The following is a 16,600-nucleotide window of genomic DNA, read 5'->3' on the forward strand; positions in this document are numbered from 1 at the left end:
CAAAAATGAAATGCTGCCCCCACCCCAGAAAAAAAATCATGCCCACCAAAAGGCCCACACAATTTATTTCATATCTTGATGATTAAAAATAAAAAAAAAATTTTTTCAGGAAGTCAAATTTATCTGCAACAGCACCTTATCTACATGCCCAATTATATGACATACCATTATATTTAAAGCGGAGTTCCGGCCACAAAAAAAACATTTCAATGAACATACCCCCGGGACAGTCAGGGCTAGTACATTCCACAATGGCTAGCCTCTGATCTGTCCCGGTTCGCACTTACCTGCAAGAAGAAATACTCACTTTTAAAATTTCTTCTCCAGCGTTGCCATCTCTGTTGTGGGCAGCTGAAGCCAGCGCGATCCTCTTCTGCGTCCTCTTCCGTGTCTTCTTCTCCCAGAATGCGCCTGCACCGGCCCCTCTCGTCACTTCCGGTGCGGCGCCGCATTCCTCCACAGCTTCTGGGCATGCCCAGAAGCTGTTTAGCAAGGAATGCGGCGTCGCATCAGAAGTGACGAGCGGGGCCGGTGCCGTCGCATTGATTCCTGGGAGCGATGACGTTCAGCTCCCAGGAATCATTGCAAACCGGAAGTGACGTCGCGGGCCGCGTCCGCCGAGGGAGGAAGTGGAAGACAGGTGAGTATTTCTTTCTACAATTACAAGGTAAGTAAAAAAAAAAAAAATCCTAGCTATCCATTTCTGTTTCAGGTGAGGAAAAGCAAGCGGATGGCCACAAAATCGGTTATGTCGATTTTGTGGCCGGAACTAATTCCAAACCCGAACTTAATTCCAAACCACAAACTCCAGTATTATTTTGTGTTTCTGAATGTCTGACATCATTGCGCACACCCTCCACCTCCTCAAACTCATCTGTTTGCACTACAGCGGCAGTATGAGATGGGAAATGCCGCCCGTAATGCGCTGCAAACTGATGACACACAAAACTGCTGGAAAAAAAAATGGTAGGCATCAATTTTCTGCCCCTCTCAAAGTTCTGCCTGAGTCCAATGGACCCAGTGGGACCCATGGTCGGGTCGGCCCTGCTCAGGGCACAGGTAAAGCATTACTATGGAATTCAAGACAGAAAGCAAAATTTTTCAGGGTTCAGACACAGTTAACCTTGGGCCAATGTAAGTAAGCATATTCCATACCTTGCCAAACTCTACGAGAATCATTGCAGTAGCCACCATTACTACAGTGAGCCTCATTGTCCCATGGATCCTGTTCCCAGATTCTACTTAGCTGCAGAGTAACTACAGGTGGTGGCTTGCTTAACATGGGCGCCATGCAGAGAATGGTTTGCATTTTCTCAGTGAATGCAAAGTGCTCTCTGATTGAGGGAGGGGGAGGGGCAGGGTGGTGATGTCATAATCTCCACCTTGTCCAATCAGGGAGCACCCTTTATATATGGAGAAAAGTACAAGGCGCTCTCTGAATGGCACCAGAGCAGAACGAGCAGCCCACTATGGTTATGGTTACCCCCTATGGCATTGATGGCGAACCTTGGCACCCCAGATGTTTTGGAACTACATTTCCCATGATGCTCAACTACAACACAGAGTGCATGAGCATCATGGGAAATGTAGTTCTGAAACATCTGGGGTGCCAAGGTTCGCCATCACTGCCCTATGGTAAGGTATTTCCTAGGTATTCAAGGAAGGGAATGCCCTTATTTACACTGGTCCAGGCTGGACCGATTTTACTGTGCATGAATTTTCATTCCTGGAGTTCAACTTTAACCACTTTAAGACCGGAAGATTTGCCCCCTTCCGGACCAGGCCCTATTTTGCGATTTGGCACTGCATTACTTTAACGGAAAATTGCGCGGTCGTGCGGCACTGTACCCAAATAAAATGGATGTCCTTTTTTCACACAAACAGAGCTTTCTTTTGGTGGTATTTGATCACCTGTGCAATTTTTATTTTTTGCACTATAAACAAAAAAAGAGCGACAATTCTGAAAAAAAGATATATATATTTTTCACATTCTGCTATATGACATTTCTCAAAAAAAAAAAAATTAAAAATCAAAATTTCTTAACATTTTAGGCCAATTTGTTTTCTGATACAGATTTTTGTTAAAAAAAAATCGCAATAAGCGTATTTTGATTGGTTTGCGCAAGTTGTTGCGTCTACAAACTACGGGAAAGATTTGTCATTTTTATTGTTTTTTTTTTTTTTTTACTAGTAATGGTGGCAATCTGCATTTTTTTTGTGGGACTGCAACATTGCGGCGGACAGATCGGACCCCTACCTGACATTTTTGACACTTTTGGGGGGACCAGTGACATTACCACAGTAATCAGTGCTAAAAATATGTACTGTTACTGTAATAATGACATTGGCAGGGAAGGGGTTAACCCTGTGGGTGATCAGTGGGTTAAATGTGAGCCTAGGGGAGTGATTCTAACTGTGGGGAGGCGTGGCTTCTGAAATTACCATAGAGACCTGTGATCCTATATAGAAGAGTCACAGGCGCTCTGTGACCATTTCAGGGAGAAGAACGTCAGCTGTGTTTACAACAGCCGACCGTCCTTCTCTCTCAGCGGGGAGCGATCGCGGGTGTCAGATGGCAATCGGAGCCGCCTGACCCGTGCATCGTCTTCCCCGCTGCCGAGTGGGGGCGGGAGCGTGCCGCCGGCGGAGCGCACTCGCCTCCTAGCTTCCCGAGCACAATCTACGTCGGATTGCGCAGGAGAGCCACCCTGCTGCAGTGGTCGGGAAGTGGTTAACATTCCCAGATGTTCCCTATTATTCCACAAATCCCCAATTTAAAGTGATACTAAAGCCTTGTCTTTTTTTTTTTTTAAATAACAAAGGGGTTATACTTACCTGCTCTGTGAAGTGGTTTTGCACAGAGCAGCCCTAACCTCTCTTCTTGGTTCCCTCGCCCGTGCTCTTGGCTCCTCCCTCCTGCAGGTGCGCTCCCGACCCGCGGCTCTGTGTGTCCATGCACACACATAGAGCCGCCCTTCCGTCTCCTGATTGGCTCACTGCCTGTAATTGACAGCCAATGGCTCCCGCTGCTGCCAAAAGCCAATCAGGACTGCGAGTCCCCACAGAGGCAAAGCTCTCTTGGACATCGCTGGATTGAGAGGAGGCTCAGGTAAGTATTGGGGGGGGGGGGGGCTGGAGGTTCTGCTGCACACAGAATGCTTGAATGCATGCAGGTTAAAAATCTTTAGACTTTAAGGGTTCTGGTCCACTTTAACAGTTGGCCTATGTCTCCATCTAATAACTGTTATTAGTTGTTATGCACTTTGCACTTCATTATTTGCATAACTTTATTAAATAAGCCTAATTTAGGATTGAGGCATATTTACTGGGACAACACAAGGGGTAATGATGATGTGAAAAGTGCAGAACCCATCTAAGTCTGAGTACGTAGTACCAATGAAATGTTTTTTTTTTTTTTTAAAGCTTTATTACAATCATATTTTCCTGCATAAGTGAGGATTTTCCATTTTTAAATCTACTTTTGTTAAATCCTATACTAATTCCAAACCACAGTCTTCTATTCTTAGTTCTGATTCACTCTGAATGTGCATTTACTGACCAACTGCTTATTAAACTGCCCACTAGTCAAAGCATATCATAAAATAGGTATTATCTTTAATATCAGGCTTAGGTGTCATGGTGGAATCTAGACCCAACAACATGGGTGTTGTCTGCAAGATAATGGTCAGTTGCAAAGGCCAAAATTGTCCAGGAATGGTCCTTTGAACCCCTAAAAGTTTAACTATAGGCAAAGTGCTAAACCAGTGCACTAGTTGTCCAGCATCCGAAATTTGCTATTTTGCTAATTTAATTTACTAATTTATTAAATTATTTGCTAATTTAATTTACTAAGCTCTGGAGCAACTGCACTTGTAGAGCGCAACTGCACTTTGCAAGGTGCACAGTCTATTTGCCATTAGTAATTCAACCCCAGTGCATTTAATTCTGGTCTCTATTGTGAAAGTAATTGAGCCTTCTGTGGACTAAACTGCTCTGCCACCCGCTTGAGTAATTCCACTTGTCAGGACAGCGGCGGGCACACTGCACCACCCCCTTACACATGGTGGGTATGCTATATACCTCTTTGCACAGAGCTTAAAATATTTGGACACATTTTTCTTTGACGTTTTTGGAACACTGGATTTGCAAGAGATACACAGATACACAGACTTGTATAAAGTACTCGAAATTTCTACTTGAGTAAAAGTACAAGTGCTCGAACAAAAAGTGACTTGAGTAGAAGTGGAAGTGCTCGCAGAAAAAGTTACTTAAGTAGAAGTACTAAAGTATTCAACATTTTTTTTTACTTAAGTATTGCAAGTAGTTTTTTCAAAAAAATTGCTACTTAAGTACTAAAAGTAAAAAGTGCCAGTAGTTTTGAAAAAAAATTCTACTCAAGTACTGAAAGTAGAAGTACAAGTACTGTGTTATGTAGTTATTAAAGAAAGAAGTCAAAAGTTTGAACATCATATTGTTTTTTATTATTTCAAATGATTAACCTGTGTTTGTTAGTAGTTTCTTGATGCACTTTAAGCACTGTAGCACCATTTATTTGTTTGTTTCATATTTTCTTTTTATTGGAAAGATTTGGTATAGCAGCTTTTATTATACACAGCCTTTATTTTCGTATGCGCTGATTTACAAATGACATTATACACATTTTTTTGAGCTTTATGAAACCTGCCATCTACTGTTCTGGCAGTGGTAATTTTTTTAAAAGTAACGAGCAACTATGCAGCACAAAAAAAAAATATCGGAGTAGAAGTATCGAAATCATCGAAAAAATGTAGTGAAGTAAAAGTAGAAGTAGGAGAAAAAAATTCTACTCCAGGAAAGTACAGATACCGCATTTCGGTACTTAAGTACAGTACTTAAGTAGTTCTACTTCGTTACTATACATCTCTGCAGATACAAGATCAAACATTTTCAGAAGTGGACTTCTTTTTTGGATTGTTTGTTATTGGTAACTTTTCTTATTAGAAAACTGAGACTGCTGAGAATATTGTTGTAATAGTATAAAAGATATCACTTTCGGGTGGACTGAACCTTTAACTGATTATATTTATAGGTAAGGCTCTGTTCACACCATGAAGGAGCAATGGAAAGTCTGCACTGGGCTGCCCTATGCCCAAGAAATTTGCGAAGAAGTCCCTGACCTTTTTATACATAATGTGTGCTCATGTTGAGTAACTCCTGAAAGTGCCACATCCCAAATATAGACTACGAAAAGGAATTCCCCTAGTGGTGGGATTTTTTAGGCACTGGTTAGAACAATTAAGTATAGATAACAAAAAGTTGAAAAAATATAATTTATTAAAGAGGAATAACAATTAGTTAAAAAATGGCAAGCTGTATACAATACATCAAATCACACGACAGATGAGAACCGCTAGATCCTGAGGTGAATACCCAACGCGTTTCAAAGTCAGAAGTATAACTCTTTCTTCAGGGAAACCTTGGATAGCGGTATAATCTGCTGTGTTGACCTCGGACTGTAAGCTTGCCCATATAGTATTAAAAACAGGTAATCAGATTGCCTTGACCTTTTAACCAGGGAATGCCGATCACAGATATCAGAAAGGGATCTTTGTTCATGACAATTCATACGAAAAGAACTTAATAATATGTGCCATCCAGCCGTCAGGCTGGTTGGGAACAGCTGAAACCCAAAAGTTGGAGGCTCTTGTGGGTGTTCAGAGACTCAATGGACACAGATACGAAATGATCGTCCTCTTCCTGGAAAGGTGAGCAATGCAGTTATACTTGTGACTTTGAAACGCGTTGGGTATTCACCTCAGGATCTAGCGGTTCTCATCTGTCGTGTGATTTGATGTATTGTATACAGCTTGCCATTTTTTAACTAATTGTTATTCCTCTTTAATAAATTATATTTTTTCAACTTTTTGTTATCTATACTTAATTGTTCTAATCAGTGCCTAAAAAATCCCACCACTAGGGGAATTCCTTTTCGTAGTCTGACCTTTTATATGTAGCACTACTCCCTTGGGAGCTGCTTGAAGCGTATTCCCCTGGGTTACACATAACAACAAATTATGAATGCTTAATGCTTTAAGTGTTTGGGGATGAGTGGGATACTCCAACTGGATGAACTATGCACAACTTGAGGACTTCTAGCTATGCTGAGTGTGGCAAGGCCACTGCTTCACCTTGCCACTGTAGTGAAGTACTAGATACTGTATAGCAAACTGTATAGTGAATTACTCTTCAGGGCCCCGCTTGGTACCCCCTTTACCCTTGCTCTTCAGGGTTATACTTGGCACCCCCTTTACTCTTGCTAACTGTGTGAGCTGACCTTCTATCCGCTGACTTCTCTGGAGGGGTCCCCCTTCCTGGGCAGACCCCCTGGCAAGCCCCCTTGGTACTCACGGACACTGTTTTTCCCAGATGACTCAACCAGTAGCTCCACCGTCAGCTTTCCAGGATCCTTCAGGCTCAGGTCCACATCTGGCTCACTAGGCCGACTGCCAGTGACCACCTTCCTCAGACAGCAGGAGGAGAGACAGTCATTACCCTCCTCCTGGGACTCTGCTTCCCGCTAAAGACGCCCTGTCACATGTGCCCCTGGCTTTTATGGTCAATCCCAGGATGCACTGCAGTGGTGCCCTCCCACTGGGACTGCCACAAAAGCCGTTTGCCACTGGCCAGGTTTCCTCCACTGCCCAACAGGCTCCCCTATTGGATACAGTGGGGACCCTCCCTCAGACCAAGTGACTCACACCTGGACACATGTAACAGGCATAACTAACAGATCAGGCTCCCCTGATAAGCAGATGGAGCATAACAATGCTTTTAACCTAGCACCTATCTAGGAGGGTGCTACATATAAAACTTACACCGCACTGAACTGAATGGTGCTGCAGCACCATGCCTTTTGGCAAAAATGCACTTCTTCTAAAGGGCAGCGTGTTTCTGACACACAAGGATATTAACGAAGCCCAATTCCTGCAGACTAACTGACCTGTCACAATTCACAAACAGTATCACTCAACAGTAGCAGAGAATGTACTTCCAGAGACATCTAAAACCATTATTAAACAAGCCCATTCTGAACTTTCGATTGGATTTTAAATGCTGGCACATCTAATATCTATGTCACTTCCACTGTGAACAGCCCACCTCTCCCTCCCATTACAAACACGTCTCCCTCCTGAGTGGACTTCCCCTTTAAAACCACTATTTCTTAATAGCTAGTAACTCAAACTTGTTGACATGTTGGGAATTTAATAAGAGCCACATGCCACTGTCATGTCATATATCACTGCTCTCCCCTGGCTATGTGAATTTATAATCTGAAAACCACTGAAAATGGCCATATAATATTTGATGATCATGTTGCAGAGAGAATATGGATATCATTTCTGCTGACAGAAAGTTATAGCTCAAAATGAGCACAGCCTTTATTTTCAATATATTTCTTAAATCGTTAGCTCCGTCACAAAACACATCTTCAGCCGATTCAGCAGATTAGCAGGAGAGACAGCCTCTGGTCTGTGGTATGCAGAGGACACGTGTTTTACATTATCCATATGGTCTCCAGATGTGTGTGGACTGCGAGGAGCTCAAAGATTCTCCAGATCTTCCTTCACAATGAACAAAGGTAGCCTGGTCTCTGGAGGCTCATACCTGGGAAGGCCAGGAATCATCCTTCACCCCAGGCCATAACATCTCCCATTCATGAGAATCCAGGAGACTAGCTACATACTGTACCAGTTACTGTGTGATAGTTACTTCTATCTACTTATCTATTTTTCTATCTATCTATTTATCTATCTATCTATCTATCTATCTATCTATCTATCTATCTATCTATCTATCTATCTATCTATCTATCTATCTATCTATCTATCTATCTATCTATCTATCTATCTATCTATCTATCTATCTATCTATCTATCTATCTATCTATCTATCTATCTATCTATCTATCTATCTATCTCGCTATCTATCTATAGCACCCTCCTAGTTGGGTGCTAGGCAGCTAGGTAAATTTCGTTAGTTTTGGGCTCTTGTGTAATCAGTTGAGCAGTTGCTGATTGCTTTGAACTGATCAAGGTCTCACAGGCTGCAGGACTTGATTGCTTCTGGAAGGATCCAGATTATAGAAGTGGAGCAGCTCAAATGAGTAGCCTGAATATTTCTGGGGTCTTGGCCAATCCCTGGGGAGATTTTCCCAGTAGGTGGCTGCAGAGCCACCGGAAGTCAGGAGCAGTTTTGTTCTTGTGCAGGAAGAGAAGTTCCCAGCCTGGAGGACTGCTGCTCTCCCAGGCGGCCCAGCTGAAATTTACCTGAGCTCATCGAGGTCCCCAGCTATGCTAAAGCTGGGGGGCCTTATTGCTAAGAATCACTGAAGCTAAACGAATAGATTTCAACAAGGATCCAGGCTGGAGAGGTCACTAAGGAAGTGTCTGTCTGATACTGGAAGGAGGCATCCAAGTATACAGGGACCTTGTGAGTACAGACCTGTGTACGGGATCTGGGTGACTGTTGCTGCTGCTAGTCCTTGTGCACAAAAACTAAGGCTTGCCTGGCCTGGGACATTGCAAATGATGTCCCAGTGATGCCCATTTCCTGGGCTGTTATTAAAGGAGTTTTCTAGGAAGTAGCTACAGAGTGAAGGGTGCCCTCTTATTAATGCTCAGTGTTTCTGGAGTATCCAACAGCTCTCTGTGCCCATCCAAGTTTGTTCAGCAATAAATATAAAAAAATGCAACCTCTAGACTGTTCATTGAGCCAGGAGAGTGAATGCTGCTAAATGCCTGGTCTATTCACCACCAGCTCCTGCCAAGCTGTCCAGAGGCATCTCCCTTACTCTCCAAGAGCAGGACTTAGGCAGGGTATGCACATACAGTACCTAAGGCAGGGTATGCACATGCAGTACCTAAGGCAGGGTATGCACATACAGTACCTAAGACAGGGTATGCACTTACAGTACCTAAGGCAGGGTATGCACTTACAGTACCTAAGGCAGGGTATGCACATGCAGTACCTAAGGCAGGGTATGCACATACAGTACCTAAATTGGGAAGCCATTCTGCCATCTTGACTACTCATAGTCTGCAGGCTTGAGGTGTGCATACTGTATATCTGAGAATTTCTTGTAATAGATGATTGTCCACAGCTAGTTTTTCAGATACTTTACTTGAACCATGATGAGACGTTTAAAGACACAGCACATTGCCAAAGTCCCTTCCTACTTCTCCATTACTACACAAAACCTTGTAAGAAATGAAGGGGTTCTGCACAGCCTTCCCATAAAATCAAATCCCTCCAATAGCAGTCCTCAGTTTATGTCCTTCCAATAGGAGTGTCCAATGGCCTTCCCTAGAAGGGTAGGTTCTTAGCTTCCCCTGAGCCTACATCATATTTGTATAAGAACAGTCCTTCCCACACATCTCTTGATACCACCCCACGAAGACTTAATAACACAGAAGTTTAACACCTGCCTACACCTCCCTGTCCTTCACTGGTTTCCATTTGCCCAAAGTCTACAATTTAAAATAGTTACAACAACATACAAAGTCATCCACAACTCTGCCCCCAGCTACATCACCAAACTCATCTCAAAATACCACCCAAACCATCCTATCTGATCCTCCCAAGACCTCCTGCTCTCTAGCGCCCTCATCACCTCCTCCCATGCTCTCCTTCAGAACTTATGCAGAGCCCCTCACTTCCTCTGGAACTCTCTGCCCCAGTTTGTCTGTCTATCTTTTACTCTGTCTGCCTTTAGACAATCCCTGAAAACTCACTGGAGTTTCCAGGTCTGAATTTCTGCAATTCATACAAGTTACTGGGTTAGAGTTTTGGTACCCCTCAACCCTCCCATCCCATTCCTCCAACAAGGAGCCCTCAGTGGGAAGGATTGAGAATTAATGGCCTGCATATTCACATGGCTCCACATCTGGTGTTCCCAGAATACTTGGTTACTGTCTAGAAGGTTATTTTATACAGCAGAGTACCTTGGAGTACCACAGTCATGCCTGGATAGAAAACAGAAGCTGTACTCAGATTTTTTATGTCCAACAGTATATAAATGACATTTTACAGTGGACAATGAAATCATCAATTTAACTTTAACTTGTATATACATTTTATAAACAATGTTGCTCTATAATGTCTGCATGAACTACTAAAGTATTCTATAAATGTCCACATTTGTTTCTTGCAGTGGAGACTGTAGTCACCATTATTACAGCTGTGTATAGTTATATACATCTGTGTATAATATCCTTATACTGATACATTCCATGTGCCTACGGCTTCTCCATGGCCACAAGCAAAACCTGAACTGAATATAAAAGATGCTTCGGGAATCTGTATTCATGATCAATATATATTTATAAGTAGTGATGGGCTGATCTGCCCGGGTTGCCATGAGTCCAGCAATTCTTGTTCTAATTCCGCAAACTGAACTTGGAGGCAAATCCCACTGATATCTATAGGGGCTATTCTTGGTCATTTCTGGACAGTTTTAGGGATATTAGGCAAACTGCTGCAAGAAAGGCATTGGGAGTTGGGCACTACCAGAGAAGACGTGTGCCAATGAAAAAAAAAAAATCTATCTATCTATCTATCTATCTATCTATCTATCTATCTATCTATCTATCTATCTATCTATCTATCTATCTATCTATCTATCTATCTATCTATCTATCTATCTATCTATCTATCTATCTATCTATCTATCTATCTATCTATCTATCTATCTATCTATCTATCTATCTATCCTGAACAGCACAGAGAGGGACTTTTTATTTATCTTCAAGGGCAACATTGCAAAGACAGAAATCCTTTAAATGCCAGGATTGGAGGGACAACGTAAAGCAGTAGGTGGTCTCATTTGCTTACATTCCAAAATAAACTTTTCTTGTTTATTTGTGGAGACAAGAGGCCTAGGGTGAACAAGCGTGTAATATTTACACCTAATCAAAAAGGAGGTTCTGGGTGTCCCTGACTTGCTTAAATATTTTTACGAAGCCCAGTTGGCCCAGCTCATGAGATTTCCTCTTCACTGTGGAAGAAAATTGAATCTTACTCCTTTCTATCAAAGCCGATTGCTCATGCTATGTGGCCGGCGAAGGACAGGCCTCCAATTTTATGCCCATCTCTCTCTCTTTCCTTCAGCAAATGGAATAGGCTTTCCAGGCCACACTAATTTAAGCCACTCCATTGCCCATTGGCTCCATTACTTTGAAATAGGTAGTTCATTTCCGGGCCTCACCCCCCATGTTTTTAACCACTTAAGCCCCGGAAGATTTTACCCCCTTCCTGACCAGGGCCTATTTTGCGATTCGGCACTGTGTGACTTTAACGGACAATTGCGCGGTCGTGCGACACTGAACCTAAACAAAATTGGCGTCCTTTTTTTCCCACAAACAGAGCTTTCTTTTGGTGGTATTTGATCAACTGTGCTATTTTTTGATCATGCGCTATAAACAAAAAAAGAGCGTAAATTTTGCAAAAATAGCAATATTTTTCACATTTTTTTTATATGAAATTCCCCCAAAAAAATGTAAAAATCAAAATTTTTTAACATTTTTGGCCAATTTGTTTTCTGCTACATATGTTTGGTAAAAAAAAAAATCGCAAAAAGCGTATTTTGATTGGTTTGCGCAAAAGTTATCGCGTTTACTAACAAAGGGAAAGATTTTTGTCATTTTTGTTTTTTTTTTTAACGCGTAATGGCGGCGATCTGCGTTTTTTTTTCGGTACTGCGACATTGCGGTGGACAGATCGGACCCTTGACTGACATTTTTGACACTTTTGGGGTTACCAGTGACATTACTACAGTAATAAGTGCTATACATATGCACTGTTACTGTAAAATTACACTGGCAGTGAAGGGGTTAACTTTTTTTGAGAGGGAGGGGTGATGTGTGTCCCTAGGGGCGTGATTTTAACTGTGATTGGCTGTGGCTTGAGCTGTAGGAACAGTGATCAACGGTCCTACATAGTAGAACCATATGATCACTGTTTCTACACAGGGGTGAATGACAGGCGGCTTGTTTACATCAGCCGCCTGACTTTCTCCCTCTGCAGCGACGATCGCCGAGTGACCGGCGGACATCGGTTCCGCCGGTCACACGCGCGCGGGCGTACGTGACCACGCGGGAGCGCGCCTCTGGGGGCGAGCGTTCGCTCCCTAGACCCTCACAGGCTAGCGACGTAGATCTACGTCACTCTGCCTGTGAGGGGCTGACTGCCGACGTAAATAGTCGTGCGGCAGTCGGCAAGTGGTTAAATGGCGGTCCAATAAGCGGCCTCCAATTTTATGCCCATCTCTCTCTCTCTCTTTTCTTCAGCAAATGGAATAGGCTTTCCAGGGCCCACAAATTTAAGTCACTCCATTGGCCATTAGCTCCATTACTTTGAAATGGGCAGTTAATTTCTGGGCCTCACCCCCCATGTATTTAAATGGCGGTCCAATAAGGGGCCTCCAATTTTATGCCCATCTCTCTCTCTTTCCTTCAGCTAATGGAATAGGCTTTCTAGGGCCTACAAATTTAAGTCACTCCATTGCTCATTGGCTCCATTACTTTGAAATATGCAGTTCATTTCCGGGTCTCACCCCCCCATGTATTTAAATGGCGGTCCAATAAGGGTTTTATGCGCATAGCAAGCTTTTGTGACTATAGGGGGATTCTGACCAAACAAACCCTCATGGAGAAATATCAAATGCTGGAATAGGAGTGTTTTAGGTATACTCAGATAAAGCACTTTCTCTACACTGTATACTGCAAATCAGATATAGTAACCATATCACCTATGGAATACCTATGCAATGAATATGATAAAGTCCGAGGTCATATATCAAAGATTTACACTATTCTAACACATACCTTAGTTAAACAGTACTACGTAGACAAAAGGGAACAGGACATCCAGGAAAATCTTGAGCTTGAGGAATGGCACTCAATAGCTCAGGAAGCATCAAGGTCACTCATAAACGCCTCTTGAAGCTAATTATAAAGTACTTTTAAGGTGGTATATGATGCTGGCCAGACTGGCCACTTATGTCCCAGAAGCTTCAGAGGTTGCAGTCAGGAAGGGTCGATGTACCACATATGGTGGCAGTGCCCTAAGGTGAAGCGATTTTGGATCAGAGTCTATAATTTTATTTATACCCTCACTCAACTTAACCTGACCAAGTCTCCAAAACATGCTCTGCTAGGATGCAGGAAGCCTCAAAAAATCAGAGACGACTTCTGAGTTTAATTTTTGCATCTGCTAAAATTACCATAGCCAGAAACTAGAAGTCTGCTATAATACCATTTGACCTACTCAAGCTCAAGCTTTCCTGGCTCATGATAAATGAACAGCTATCTGCAATGTTAAATTATAAAATGAAGGTGTTTGGAAAAATCTGGGGTCCATGGATCAGCTATCTGACAAATGAACCATGGGCTATACCTGATTAGAACACCTGGTGGGTGCGAGCCAGAGCGCGGAACCTTCCTCCTCCTTTCCCTCCTTTTCCTTACATTTCTCTTATTCATCCTTGATTCCTCTTTTCCTTTTCTCATTTAGCTCTTTTACTTCTTCGTTAAACAAACTCAGAACGCACCCTTTTACAACAGCAGAAGACGGTGCGTCTTTCTCCCCTCAACTGAATTAACCAAGCCTACTGGAGAGACATAATGCGATGATTATATTCTGACGCCTCCTGATAGGCAACAATCCCTAGACTGCAGAGGCTCGGGATCATACATAAAGTGTGTCGACATGGGTTTAGGTCATGTGATAAGGGCAGTCTTACTTGATGACGAAACCCTTTGAAAATGCGGAGTTCCGAGGCACATGTCTCTTCAAATTTCTTTTTCTTTGATTTTGTTTTGTTTTTTCTCTCTCTCCTTTGTTTGGATTATTATGCCATCCTAATATGTAACTCACACTGTGGATATTTTATAATGTTTGTACCAATGCTGGAATTAATCAAGCCTTTTTGAAAAACTCCAATAAAAACAATGGAACTTAAAGCTGTAGGTGTTGTTACAGAACAATATGATTTTCACAGACACTCTCAACAACAATGTATACTGGCAGTACAAATTTGCTTGTGGATGGACTTTTTAATATATTTTCGGGCATTTACAGAAGCAGCACCAGCACCACCGTGGATTGTTTCCCAGATGGCAGTAGAGCAGTTGCTGCTAGGCATTCAGGAGGTGATACAGCCGCCTCCTGAATGTCTGTTTTTATTTTGTTTTGTTTTTTAAATGTTTGTAGCTGAATACGGGTTTAAAATGGGGATACCACCAGTGCCATCCTAATAGCAACATGGGCCCCTGGGCACAAGGGCTCCTACCAGCCTGCATTGGGTATCCCCATCACAGTGCCCCCATGCTTCAGGTTCCCCCTTCACAGTGTCCACATAACAGTGTCCCCATGTATTATTTGTCCCGATCAAAGTGCCCCCATACTTCAGGTTCCCCCCCGCACCCTGTCCCCATTCATCAGAGTTGTGTATCGCGCCCCCCCCCCCCCTCGTACTCCTCGTACTCACAGATCACAAATGCTGTCCACACCTGCAATAAAGGCAGCTCCTTCTTCCTCTCCCATGCTGAGACTGAGGTGAGTTCTCAGCCTCAGTGCCTGCTCTCTTCCACCCCCCCTCCCTCACAGGAGGGCGGAGAAAGCTGAATCCTCTCTCTAGCAGAAGCCAGCTGTTGCTCCTTCTGACAGGAGTGACATTGCAGTTACTCTTGACAAAGAAGAGCGGCACTAGCAACCAAATCTCCAGTGCACCCCAAACACAGCCCCTGCCCCCATTTTCCTGGCCCTAATCATGGCCCTGGATCAGCAGTGCCCAGGTGTGCCGATTCATTAGGATGGCCCTGGATCCAACACCACAACCACAAGGCAAGCATTTGGCCTGCAGTTGTGACATTGCTCTATTGGCTTGAAAGGGTCTTGTTTGGTGGGCGTACTGCCTGCTGAAGGCAACCTGTTGTATCAATTTTGCCACACTACAACCACAGCAATGTGAACTAACATGACCGCTGGCTATCAATACATTTGGCTGGGTGGTTGGGCAGCAGTAAAATAGAGGCTCAACCACCTATTTTTATTGCCTTCTGGCAGGCTTGGTTGCTGATTCTGTATCCTGTAGGTTGATCCTGTAGGTTGTCAATCGGCACATGGCTGCACCCAGCCTTCTCCACAACTTTCTGAGTTGGTAGCACTCCCTCTGTTGCTGTGTCTGGGGGGGGGGGGGGTTTGGGGTGAGACACAATTGATTGAGGATCTGGCTCAGTCAAGGAAGATAAAAATAAGGTTTTGTTTCATTTTTGAGGCTTGTGAATCACATAGTAACAGAATTTGGGACTTGTTTACATGATGGGGGTTATTATTGCGTCCACTGACACCATGATGAGGGTTATTACTGTGTTCGCTGACACCAATGCTGGGGGCTATTGTACTTCAACTTCTTCAGTGTGCATTGTGATACGCTGCAAAAAAATGCAGCAAGACCATCATTTTTGGGGCGTTGAGGTGTGAAAATGCACTACTTTAGCAATAAGCGCTCTATATTGAATAAGTTTCACCGCAAGGATATTTCATAGGAAGTGAGTAAGATGAAGAACACAACAAGAGTAATTAGAAGAAAAAGGTTCTTCTTTCTATAGCCAATGATGCGAAGAACACAACAATGCAGGTCAAAAGTTTATTTCCCTTCTGGAACTAAAAATGAAATGTAGAAGAAATAAACTTTCATATTTGGTTTACTTCTGAAAGTGGAAAAGGTTAATTTTCTGTGACCCGGAATTTCCATCCTCACCACCAACAAGAAGAGGTGTCATTGTGGGGAGCCCGGCTTTCCCCGAATGTCATTCCTGTAACTGAACGGAAGGTCTGTGGCTTTCTCTGTGGCACCACGAGTCAGCAGTAGACACCTTCCCAGATGTGCAGACCGCCGACTTTCTATATCCATACCTTGTGTGCTCGGAATTTCATCATTTTTTTTTTTTTAGCAGAGACCCTAGTGAATAAAATGGGCGTTGTTGCAAATTTTTAAACCTTTTCATCATTTTATATAATGATCAGCTGAAGAGAATCATATTTATCACAGCTTCCCTCTTCCTTTCTTTCTTTCTTTCTTTCTTGTTTTCTTCCTTTCTTTCTTTCTTTCTTGTTTTCTTTCTTTCTTTCTTTCTTTCTTTCTTTCTTTCTTTCTTTCTTTCTTTCTTTCTTTCTTTCTTTCTTTCTTTCTTTCTTTCTTTCTTTCTTTCCTATATTCTTTTCTTTCTTTCTTTCTTTCTTTCTTTCTTTCTTTCTTTCTTTCTTTCTTTCTTTCTTTCTTTCTTTCTTTCTTTCTTTCTTTCTTTCTTTCTTTCTTTCTTTCTTTCTTTCTTTCTTTCTTTCTTTCTTGAAGTTTCTTTTGGTGCTGTTTAACCATTTCCATACTGGGCCTATTCTGGCACTGCAACTTTTTAAACTTTTTCATCATTTTATGTAATGATCAGCTGAAGAGAATCATATTTATCACAGCTTCCCTCTTTTTTCTTTATTCCTTCTTCCTTTATTTCTTTTCTTCCTTCCTTCCTTCCTTCCTTCCTTCCTTCCTTCCTTCCTTCCTTCC

The sequence above is a fragment of the Pelophylax lessonae genome (assembly GCF_965119305.1).
Source record: "Pelophylax lessonae genome assembly, chromosome: 10".
Lineage (NCBI taxonomy): Eukaryota > Metazoa > Chordata > Amphibia > Anura > Ranidae > Pelophylax > Pelophylax lessonae.